The following is a 12,525-nucleotide window of genomic DNA, read 5'->3' on the forward strand; positions in this document are numbered from 1 at the left end:
GATTAGACATATGATCAAGATTATGCTAGGTAGCATTCCACATCAAAAATTATTTTTTTTATCATTTACCTACTTGAGGACGAGCAGGAATTAAGCTTGGGGATGCTGATATGTCTCCGTCGTATCTACAATTTTTGATTGTTCCATGCCAATATTATTCAACTTTCATGTACTTTTTGGCAACTTTTTATATTATTTTTGGGACTAACATATTGATCTAGTGCCCAGTGCCAGTTCCTGTCTGTTGCATGTTTTTGGTTTCATAGAATATCCATATCAAACGGAGTCCAAACGGGATAAAAACAGATGGAGCTTATTTTTGGAAAATATGGAAAATTCGGAAGGAAAATCAACACGAACCAGTGCCCGAGGTAGTCACGAGGCAGGGGGCGCCCCCCTAGGGCGCGCCCCTACCCACATGAGCCCACCGTAAGGCGGTTGACGCTCTTCTTTTGCCGCAAGAAAGCTAATATTCGGAAAAAAATCACGGCGAAGGTTTCAGGCCAATCGGAGTTACATATCTCCATATATATATATATACGAAACGGTGAAACAGAGCCAGAACAGAAAGCAGAAACAGAGAGAGACAGAGAGACAGATCCAATCTCGGAGGGGCTCTCGCCCCTCCCATGCCATGGAGGCCAAGGACCAGAGGGGAAACCCTTCTCCCATCTAGGGAGGAGGTCAAGGAAGAAGAATACGAAGGGGCCCCCTCTCCCCTTCTCTTCCGGTGGCGCTGGAACGCTGCCGTGGCCATCATCATCATCACCGCGATCTACACCAACACCTCCGCCATCTTCACCAACATCTCCATCACCTTCCCCCCTCTATCTACAGCGGTCCACTCTCCCGCAACCCGCTGTACCCTCTACTTGAACATGGTGCTTTATGCTTCATATTATTATCCAATGATGTGTTGCCATCCTATGATGTCTGAGTAGATTTTCGTTGTCCTATCGGTGGTTGATGAATTGCTATGATTGATTTAATTTGCTTGTGGTTATGTTGCTGTCCTTTGGTGCCCATCATATGTTTGCGCGCGTGGATCACACCCTAGGGTTAGTTGTATGTTGATAGGACTATGTATTGGAGGGCAAGAGTGACAGAAGCTTCAACCTAGCATAGAAATTGTTGCATACGGGATTGAAGGGGGACCAATATATCTTAATGCTATGGTTGGGTTTTACCTTAATGAACATTAGTAGTTGTGGATGCTTGCTAATAGTTCCAATCATAAGTGCATAGAATTCCAAGTAAGGGATGACATGCTAGCAGAGGCCTCTCCCACATAATACTTGCTATCGGTCTAGTAAAGTAGTCAATTGCTTAGGGGCAATTTTGCAACTCCTACCACCACTTTTCCACACTCGCTATATTTACTTTAGTTGCTTCTTTACCTTAACAACCCCTAGTTTTATTTACGTACTCTTTATTATCTTGCAAACCTATCCAACAACACCTACAAAGTACTACTAGTTTCATACTTGTTCTAGGTAAAGCGAATGTCAAGCGTGCGTAGAGTGGTATCAGTGGTCGATAGAACTTGAGGGAATATTTGTTCTACCTTTAGCTCCTCACTGGGTTCAACACTCTTACTTATCGAAAACTGTTGCGATCCCCATACTTGTGGGTTATCAGCAAGCGAGTTGGATGCACACCCACTTAGTTTCTTTTGTTGAGCTTTCATACACTTATAGCTCTAGTGCATCCGTTGCATGGCAATCCCTACTCACTCACATTAATATCTATTGATGGGAATCTCCATAGCCCATTGATACGCCTAGTTGATGTGAGACTATCTTCTCCTTTTTGTCTTCTCCACAACCACCATTCTATTCCTCCTATAGTGCTATGTCCATGGCTCACGCTCATGTATTGCGTGAAGATTCAAAAAGTTTGAGAACATCAAAAGTATGAAACAATTGCTTGGCTTGTCATCGGGGTTGTGCATGATTTAAATATTTTGTGTGATGAAGATAGAGCATAGCCAAACTATATGATTTTGTAGGGATAGCTTTCTTTGGCCATGTTATTTTGAGAAGACATGATTACTTTGTTAGTATGCTTGAAGTATTATTATTTTTATGTCAATATTAAACTTTTGTCTTGAATCTTTCGGATCTGAATATTCTTGCCACAATAAAGAGAATTACATGGATAAATATGTTAGGTAGCATTCCACATCAAAAATTCTGTTTTTATCATTTACCTACTCGAGGATGAGCATGAATTAAGCTTGGGGATGTTTGATACGTCTCCAACGTATCTATAATTTTTTATTGTTCCATGCTATTATATTATCAACCTTGGATGTTTTATATTCATTTATATGCTATTTTATATGATTTTTGGGACTAACCTATTAACCTAGAGCCCAGTGCGAGTTTCTATTTTTCCTTGTTTTTGAGTTTTACTAAAAAGGAATACCAAACAGAGTCCAATTGACATGCCAATTTTTGATGATTTTTATGGACCAAAGGAAGACCCCGGAGTAAAAGAGTTAGGCCAGAAGAGTCTCGAGCCATCCACGAGGGTCCCCCCCCCCCCCCGCGGGCGCGTGGGCCTGCCTCGTGGACGACTTGGGCACCTTCTTGACATGAGATCGACGCCAAAAAATCCTATTAATACAGAAACCTCCGGAAAATAACCTAGATCGGGAGTTCCACCGCCAGAAGCCTTCGTAGCTACCGAAAACCAACCTAGACCCGTTCCGGCACCCTGCCGGAGGGGGGAATCTCTCTTCGGTGGCCATCTTCATCATCCCTGTGCTCTCCATGACGAGGAGGGAGTAGTTCACCCTCAGGGCTGAGGGTATGTACTAGTAGCTATGTGTTTGATCTCTCTCTCGTGTTCTTGATTCAGAATGGTCTTGATGTATTGTGAGCTTTGCTATTATAGTTGGATCTTATGATGTTTCTCCTCCTCTACTCTCTTGTGATGAATTCTGTTTTCCCTTTGAAGTTATCTTATCGGATTGAGTCTTTAAGGATTTGAGAACACTTGATGTATGTCTTTCATGTGCTTATCTATGGTGACAATGGGATATCATGTGATCCACTTGATGTATGTTTTGGTGATCAACTTGCGAGTTCCGTGACCTCGTGAACTTATGCATAGGGGTTGGCACACATTTTTGTCTTGACTCTCTGGTAGAAACTTTGGGGCACTCTTTGAAGTTCTTTATGTTGGTTGAATAGATGAATCTGAGATTGTGTGATGCATATCGTATAATCATACCCATGGATACTTGAGGTGACATTGGAGTATCTATGTGGCATTAGGGTTTTGGTTGATTTGTGTCTTAAGGTGTTATTCTAGTACGAACTCTTGAATAGATCGATCAGAAAGAATAACTTTGAGGTGGTTTCGTACCCTACAATAATCTCTTCGTTTGTTCTCCGCTATTAGTGACTTTGGAGTGACTCTTTGTTGCATGTTGAGGGATAGTTATATGATCCAATTATGTTATTATTGTTGAAAGAACTTGCACTAGTGAAAGTATGAACCCCAGGCCTTGTTTCAGCACATAGCAATACCGTTTACGCTCACTTTTATCATTAGTTACCTTGCTGTTTTTATATTTTCATATTACAAAAACCTTTATCTACCATCCATATACCACTTGTATCACCATCTCTTCACTGAACTAGTGCACCTATACAATTTACCATTGTATTGGGTGTGTTGGGGACACAAGAGACTCTTTGTTATTTGGTTGCAGGGTTGTTTGAGAGAGACCATCTTCATCCTATGCCTCCCATGGATTGATAAACCTTAGGTCATCCACTTGAGGGAAAATTGTTACTGTCCTACAAACCTCTGCACTTGGAGACCCAACAACGTCTACAAGAAGAAGGTTGTGTAGTAGACATCAAGCTCTTTTCTGGCGCTATTGCCGGGGAGGTTAGTGCTTGAAGGTATACTTTAGATCTTGCAATCAAATCTTTTACTTCCTTGTTTTATCACTAGTTTAGTCTATAAAAGAAAACTACAAAAAAATGGAATTAAGGGTACCTCATATGCTTCATCTTTTTAATATCTTTCATGAAAATAAGGATTCCGATAATTGTGCCAAAGTTTTAGAAGAAGAATGTATTAGAATGTTTGGCACTAAATATTTGAATGATGAGCATGATTGCAATGTTGTTAGTATGAATTCCTTGAATATCCATGATGCTAATGATATGCAAAGCGACAAGCTTGGGGAAGCTATGTTTGATGAAGATGATATTTTTTTGTCCCCCAAGTTTTGATGAGAAAATTTATTACGATGAAAGCACGCCTCCTATTTATGATGATTATATTGATGAAAGTGGATTTGGAGAGGTCATGACTTTATTTAGTGATGAATCCACTATTTCGGAAGAGGTTCCAATTGATTATGAGAACAAAGTTGCTATCTATGGTGATTATTGTGATGACATGTATGCTATAAAGAATAATGATAACCATGAAACTTGGCATCATGATTTTAGTTTTCAATTGGACTATGCCTCACATGACAGTTATTTTGTTGAGTTTGCTCCCACTACCATTCATGAGAAGAAATTTGCTCATGTGGAGAGTAATAAAAATTCTATGCTTGTAGATCATGAAAAGAATACTTTATGTGATAGTTATATTGTTGAATTCATTCATGATGCTACTGAAAATTATTATGAGGGAGGAATATATGCTTGTAGGAATTGCAACAATATCAAGTTTCCTCTCTCTATGTGTTGAAAATCTTGAAGATTTGCTTGTTTTACCTTCCTATGCAAGTTGATTCTTATTCCCACAAGTTGTTTGCTCACAAAATCCCTATGCATAGGAAGTGGGTTAGACTTAAATGTTCTAGTCATATTCTTCATGATGCTTTCTTTTGTAGGGGAACGTAGTAATTTCAAAAAAAATCCTACGCACACGCAAGATCATGGTGATGCATAGCAACGAGAGGGGAGAGTGTTGTCTACGTACCCTCGTAGACCGAAGCGGAAGCGTTGACGCAATGTAGAGGAAGTAGTCGTACGTCTTCCCGGTCCAACCGATCCAAGCACAATTACTCCGGCACCTCCGAGTTCTTGGCACACGTTCAGCTCGATGACGCTCCTCGGGCTCCGATCCAGCAAAGCTTCGGGGAGGAGTTCCGTTAGCACGACGGCGTGGTGATGATCTTAATGTTCAACCGTCGCAGGGCTTCGCCTAAGCACCGCTACAATATGACCGAGGTGGAATATGGTGGAGGGGGGCACCGTACACGGCTAAGGAACGATCACGAAGATCAACTTGTGTGTTCTAGGGTGCCCCCCTGCCCTCGTATATAAAGGAGCCAAGGGGAGGGGGCAGCCGGCTAAGGAGGGCGCGCCAAAGGGGAGTCCTACTCCCACCGGGAGTAGGACTCCCTTCTTTCCTAGTTGGAGAAGGAGAAGTGGGGAAGAGGAGGAAGAGGGAAAGGAAAGGGGGGGCGCCGCCCCCCTCTCCTTGTCCTATTCGGACTAGGGAGGGGAGGGGCGCGCGGCCACCTCTTGCCTCCTTTCCTCTTCTCCCTTAGGGCCCATGTAGGCCCAATAACCCCCGGGGGGGTTCCGGTAACCCCCCGGTACTCCGGTAAAATCCCGATTTCACCCGGAACGATTCTGATATCCAAATATAGGCTTCCAATATATCGATCTTTATGTCTCGACCATTTCGAGACTCCTCGTCATGTCCATGATCACATCCGGGACTCCAAACAACCTTCGGTACATCAAAATACATAAACTCATAATGAAACTGTCATCGTAACATTAAGCGTGCGGACCCTGCGGTTCGAGAACAATGTAGACATGACCGAGACACGTCTCCGGTCAATAACCAATAGCGGAACCTGGATGCTCATATTGGTTCCTACACATTCTACGAAGATCTTTATCGGTCAGACCGCATAACGACATACGTTGTTCCCTTTGTCATCGGTATGTTACTTGCCCGAGATTCGATCGTTGGTATCTCAATAACTAGTTCAATCTCGTTGCCGGCAAGTCTCTTTAATCATTCTGTAATACATCATCTCACAACTAACTCATTAGTTGCAATGCTTGCAAGGCTTATGTGATGTGCATTACCGAGAGGGCCCAGAGATACCTCTCCGACAATCAGAGTGACAAATCCTAATCTCGAAATACGCCAACCCAACATGTACCTTTGGAGACACTTGTAGAGCACCTTTATAATCACCCAGTTATGTTGTGACGTTTGGTAGCACACAAAGTGTTCCTCCGGCAAACGGGAGTTGCATAATCTCATAGTCATAGGAACATGTATAAGTCATGAAGAAAGCAATAGCAACATACTAAACGATCGGCTGCTAAGCTAATGGAATGGGTCATGTCAATCAGATCATTCACCTAATGATGTGATCCTATTAATCAAATAACAACTCTTTGTCCATGGTTAGGAAACATAACCATCTTTGATTAATGAGCTAGTCAAGTAGAGGCATACTAGTGACACTCTGTTTGTCTATGTATTCACACATGTATTATGTTTCCGGTTAATACAATTCTAGCATGAATAATAAACATTTATCATGATATAAGGAAATAAATAATAACTTTATTATTGCCTCTAGGGCATATTTCCTTGAGTCTCCCACTTGCACTAGAGTCAATAATCTAGATTACACAGTAATGATTCTAACACCCATGGAGCCTTGGTGCTAATCATGTTTTGCTCGTGGAAGAGGCTTAGTCAACGGGTCTGCTACATTCAGATCCGTATGTATCTCGCAAATCTCTATGTCTCCCACCTGGACTAGATCCCGGATGGAATTGAAGCGTCTCTTGATGTGCTTGGTTCTCTTGTGAAATCTGGATTCCTTTGCCAAGGAAATTGCACCAGTATTGTCACAAAAGATTTTCATTGGACCCGATGCACTAGGTATGACACCTAGATCAGATATGAACTCCTTCATCCAGACTCCTTCATTTGCTGCTTCCGAAGCAGCTATGTATTCCGCTTCACATGTAGATCCCGCCACGACGCTTTGTTTAGAACTGCACCAACTGACAGCTCCACCGTTTAATGTAAACACGTATCTGGTTTGCGATTTAGAATCGTCCGGATCAGTGTCAAAGCTTGCATCAACGTAACCATTTACGATGAGCTCTTTGTCACCTCCATAAACGAGAAACATATCCTTAGTCCTTTTCAGGTATTTCAGGATGTTCTTGACCGCTGTCCAGTGATCCACTCCTGGATTACTTTGGTACCTCCCTGCTAGACTTATAGCAAGGCACACATCAGGTCTGGTACACAGAATTGCATACATGATAGAGCCTATGGCTGAAGCATAGGGAACATCTTTCATTTTCTCTCTATCTTCTGCAGTGGTCGGGCATTGAGTCTTACTCAACTTCACACCTTGTAACACAGGCAAGAACCCTTTCTTTGCTTGATCCATTTTGAACTTCTTCAAAACTTTGTCAAGGTACGTGCTTTGTGGAAGTCCAATTAAGCGTCTTGATCTATCTCTATAGATCTTAATGCCTAATATGTAAGCAGCTTCACCGAGGTCTTTCATTGAAAAACTCTTATTCAAGTATCCCTTTATGCTATCCAGAAATTCTATATCATTTCCAATTAGTAATATGTCATCCACATATAATATCAGAAATGCTACAGAGCTCCCACTCACTTTCTTGTAAATATAGGCTTCTCCAAAAGTCTGTATAAAACCAAATGCTTTGATCACACTATCAAAGCATTTATTCCAACTCCGAGAGGCTTGCACCAGTCCATAAATGGATCGCTGGAGCTTGCACACTTTGTTAGCTCCTTTTGGATCGACAAAACCTTCTGGTTGCATCATATACAACTCTTCTTCCAGAAATCCATTCAGGAATGCAGTTTTGACATCCATTTGCCAAATTTCATAATCATAAAATGCGGCAATTGCTAACATGATTCGGATAGACTTAAGCATCGCTACGGATGAGAAGGTCTCATCGTAGTCAATCCCTTGAACTTGTCGAAAACCTTTTGCAACAAGTCGAGCTTTGTAGACAGTAACATTACCGTCAGCGTTAGTCTTCTTCTTGAAGATCCATTTATTCTCAATTGCTTGCCGATCATCAGGCAAGTCAACCAAAGTCCACACTTTGTTCTCATACATGGATCCCATCTCAAATTTCATGGCTTCAAGCCATTTCGCGGAATCTGGGGTCACCATCGTTTCTTCATAGTTTGTAGGTTCATCATGATCTAGTAGCATGACTTCAAGAATAGGATTACCGTACCACTCTGGTGCGGATCTTACTCTGTTTGATCTATTAGATTCAGTAGCAACTTGATCTGAAGTTCTATGATCATCATCATTAACTTCCTCACTAACTAGTTTAGGTGTCACAGAAACCGGTTTCTGTGATGTACTACTTTCCAATAAGGGAGCAGGTACAGTTACCTCATCAAGTTCTACTTTCCTCCCACTCACTTCTTTCGAGAGAAACTCCTTCTCTAGAAAGGATCCATTTTTAGCAACGAATGTCTTGCCTTCGGATCTGTGATAGAAGGTGTACCCAACAGTCTCCTTTGGGTATCCTATGAAGACACATTTCTCCGATTTGGGTTCGAGCTTATCAGGTTGAAGCTTTTTCACATAAGCATCATAGCCCCAAACTTTAAGAAACGACAACTTTGGTTTCTTGCCAAACCATAGTTCATAAGGCATCGTCTCAACGGATTTTGATGGTGCCCTATTTAACGTGAATGCGGCCGTCTTTAAAGCATAACCCCAAAATGATAGCGGTAAATCTGTAAGAGACATCATAGATCGCACCATATCAAGTAAAGTACGATTACGACGTTCGGACACACCATTACATTGTGGTGTTCCGGGTGGCGTGAGCTGTGAAACTATTCCGCATTGTTTCAAATGTAGACCAAACTCGTAACTCAAATATTCTCCTCCACGATCAGATCGTAGAAACTTTATTTTCTTGTTACGATGATTTTCAACTTCACTCTGAAATTCTTTGAACTTTTCAAATGTTTCAGACTTATGCTTCATTAAGTAGATATACCCATATCTGCTTAAATCATCTGTGAAGGTGAGAAAATAACGATATCCGCCACGATCCTCAACATTCATCGGACCACATACATCTGTATGTATCATTTCCAACAAATCTGTTGCTCTCTCCATAGTACCGGAGAACGGCGTTTTAGTCATCTTGCCCATGAGGCACGGTTCGCAAGTACCAAGTGATTCATAATCAAGTGGTTCCAAAAGTCCATCAGTATGGAGTTTCTTCATGCGCTTTACACCGATATGACCTAAACGGCAGTGCCACAAATAAGTTGCACTATCATTATCAACTCTGCATCTTTTGGCTTCAACATTATGAATATGTGTATCACTACTATCGAGATTCATCAAAAATAGACCACTCTTCAAGGGTGCATGACCATAAAAGATATTACTCATATAAATAGAACAACCATTATTCTCTGATTTAAATGAATAACCATCTCGCATCAAACATGATCCAGATATAATGTTCATGCTCAACGCTGGCATCAAATAACAATTATTTAGGTCTAATACTAATCCCGTAGGTAGATGTAGAGGTAGCATGCCGACCGCAATCACATCGACTTTGGAACCATTTCCCACGCGCATCGTCACCTTGTCCTTTGCCAGTGTTCGCTTAATCTGTAGTCCCTGTTTCGAGTTGCAAATATTAGCAACAGAACCAGTATCAAATACCCAGGTGCTACTGCGAGCTCTAGTAAGGTACACATCAATAACATGTATATCACATATACCTTTGTTCACCTTGCCATCCTTCTTATCCTCCAAATACTTGGGGCAGTTCCGCTTCTAGTGACCAGTCTGCTTGCACTAGAAGCACTCAATTTCAGGCTTAGGTCCAGACTTGGGTTTCTTCTCCTGAGCAGAAACTTGCTTGTTATTCTTCTTGAAGTTCCCTTCTTCTTCCCTTTGCCCTTTTTCTTGAAACTAGTGGTCTTGTTGACCATCAACACTTGATGCTCCTTCTTGATTTCTACCTCCGCAACCTTTAGCATTGCGAAGAGCTCAGGAATTGTCTTATCCATCCCTTGCATATTATAGTTCATCACGAAGCTCTTGTAGCTTGGTGGAAGTGATTGGAGAATTCTGTCAATGACGCTATCATCTGGAAGATTAACTCCCAGTTGAATCAAGTGATTACAATACCCAGACATCTTGAGTATATGCTCACTGACAGAACTATTCTCCTCCATCTTGCAGCTATAGAATTTATTGGAGACTTCATATCTCTCAATCCGGGCATTCTGCTGGAATATTAACTTCAACTCCTGGAACATCTCATATGCCCCATGACGTTCAAAACGTCGTTGAAGTCCCGGTTCTGAGCCGTAAAGCATGGCACATTGAACTATTGAGTAGTCATCAGCTTTGCTCTGCCAGACATTCTTAACGTCGTCAGTTGCATCAGCAGCAGGCCTGGCACCCAGCAGTGCTTCCAGGACGTAACTCTTCTGTTCTGCAATGAGGATAATCCTCAAGTTATGGACCCAGTCCGTGTAATTGCTACCATCATCTTTCAACTTTGCTTTCTCAAGGAACGCATTAAAATTCAACGGAACAACAGCACGGGCCATCTATCTACAATCAACACAAACAAGCAAGATACTATCAGGGACTAAGTTCATGATAAATTTAAGTTCAATTAATCATATTACTTAAGAACTCCCACTTAGATAGACATCCCTCTAATCATCTAAGTGATCACGTGATCCAAATCTACTAAACCATAACCGATCATCACGTGAAATGGACTAGTTTTCAATGGTGAACATCGCTATGTTGATCATATCTACTATATGATTCACGCTCGACCTTTCGGTCTCAGTGTTCCGAGGCCATATATGCATATGATAGGCTCGTCAAGTTTAACCTGAGTATTCTGGGTGTGCAAAACTGGCTTGCACCCGTTGTAGATGGACGTAGAGCTTATCACACCCGATCATCACGTGGTGTCTGGGCACGACGAACTTTGGCAACGGTGCATACTCAGGGAGAACACTTTTTATCTTGAAATTTAGTGAGAGATCATCTTATAATGCTACCGTCAATCAAAGCAAGATAAGATGCATAAAAGATAAACATGACATGCAAATTATATAAGTGATATGATATGGCCATCATCATCTTGTGCTTGTGATCTCCATCTCCGAAGCACCGTCATGATCACCATCCTCACCGGCGCGACACCTTGATCTCCATCGTAGCATCGTTGTCGTCTCACCAATCTTATGCTTCTACGACTATCGCTACCGCTTAGTGATAAAGTAAAGCATTACAGGGTGATTGCATTGCATACAATAAAGCAACAACCATATGGCTCCTGCCAGTTGCCGATAACTTGGTTACAAAACATGATCATCTCATATAATAAAATTTAGCATCATGCCTTGACCATATCACATCACAACATGCCCTGCAAAAACAAGTTAGACGTCCTCTACTTTGTTTGTTGCAAGTTTTACGTGGCTGCTACGGGCTTAAGCAAGAACCAATCTTACCTACGCATCAAAACCACAATGATAGTTTGTCAAGTTGGTGCTGTTTTAACCTTCGCAAGGACCGGGCGTAGCCACACTCGGTTCAACTAAAGTTGGAGAAACTGACACCCGCCAGCCACCTGTGTGCAAAGCACGGCGGTAGAACCAGTCTCGCGTAAGCGTACGCATAATGTCGGTCCGGGCCGCTTCATCCAGCAATACCGCCGAACCAAAGTATGACATGCTGGTAAGCAGTATGACTTATATCGCCCACAACTCACTTGTGTTCTACTCGTGCATATAACATCAAACCATAAAACCTAGGCTCGGATGGCACTGTAGGGGAACGTAGTAATTTCAAAAAAATTCCTACGCACACGCAAGATCATGGTGATGCATAGCAACGAGAGGGGAGAGTGTTTTCTACGTACCCTCATAGACCGAAGCGGAAGCGTTGACGCAATGTAGAGGAAGTAGTCGTACGTCTTCCCGATCCAACCGATCCAAGCACCGTTACTCCGGCACCTCCGAGTTCTTGGCACACGTTCAGCTCGATGACGCTCCCCGGGCTCTGATCCAGCAAAGCTTCGGGGAGGAGTTCCGTCAGCACGACGGCGTGGTGACGATCTTTATGTTCAACCGTCGCAGGGCTTCTCCTAAGCACCGCTACAATATGACCGAGGTGGAATATGGTGGAGGGGGGCATCGTACACGGCTAAGGAACAATCACGAAGATCAACTTGTGTGTTCTAGGGTGCCCCCCTGCCCCTGTATATAAAGGAGCCAAGGGGAGGGGGCGGCTGGCTAAGGAGGGCGCGCCAAGGGGGCTCTTTCCTAGTTGGAGAAGGAGAAGTGGGGAAGAGGAGGAAGAGGGAAAGAAAGGGGGGGAGCCGCCCCCCTCTCCTTGTCCTATTCGGACTAGGGAGGGGAGGGGCGCGCGGCCACCTCTTGCCTCCTTTCCTCTTCTCCCTTAGGGCCCATGTAGGCCCAATAACCCCC

Source organism: Triticum dicoccoides, chromosome 3A, assembly GCF_002162155.2.
Source record: "Triticum dicoccoides isolate Atlit2015 ecotype Zavitan chromosome 3A, WEW_v2.0, whole genome shotgun sequence".
Classification (NCBI taxonomy): Eukaryota; Viridiplantae; Streptophyta; class Magnoliopsida; order Poales; family Poaceae; genus Triticum; species Triticum dicoccoides.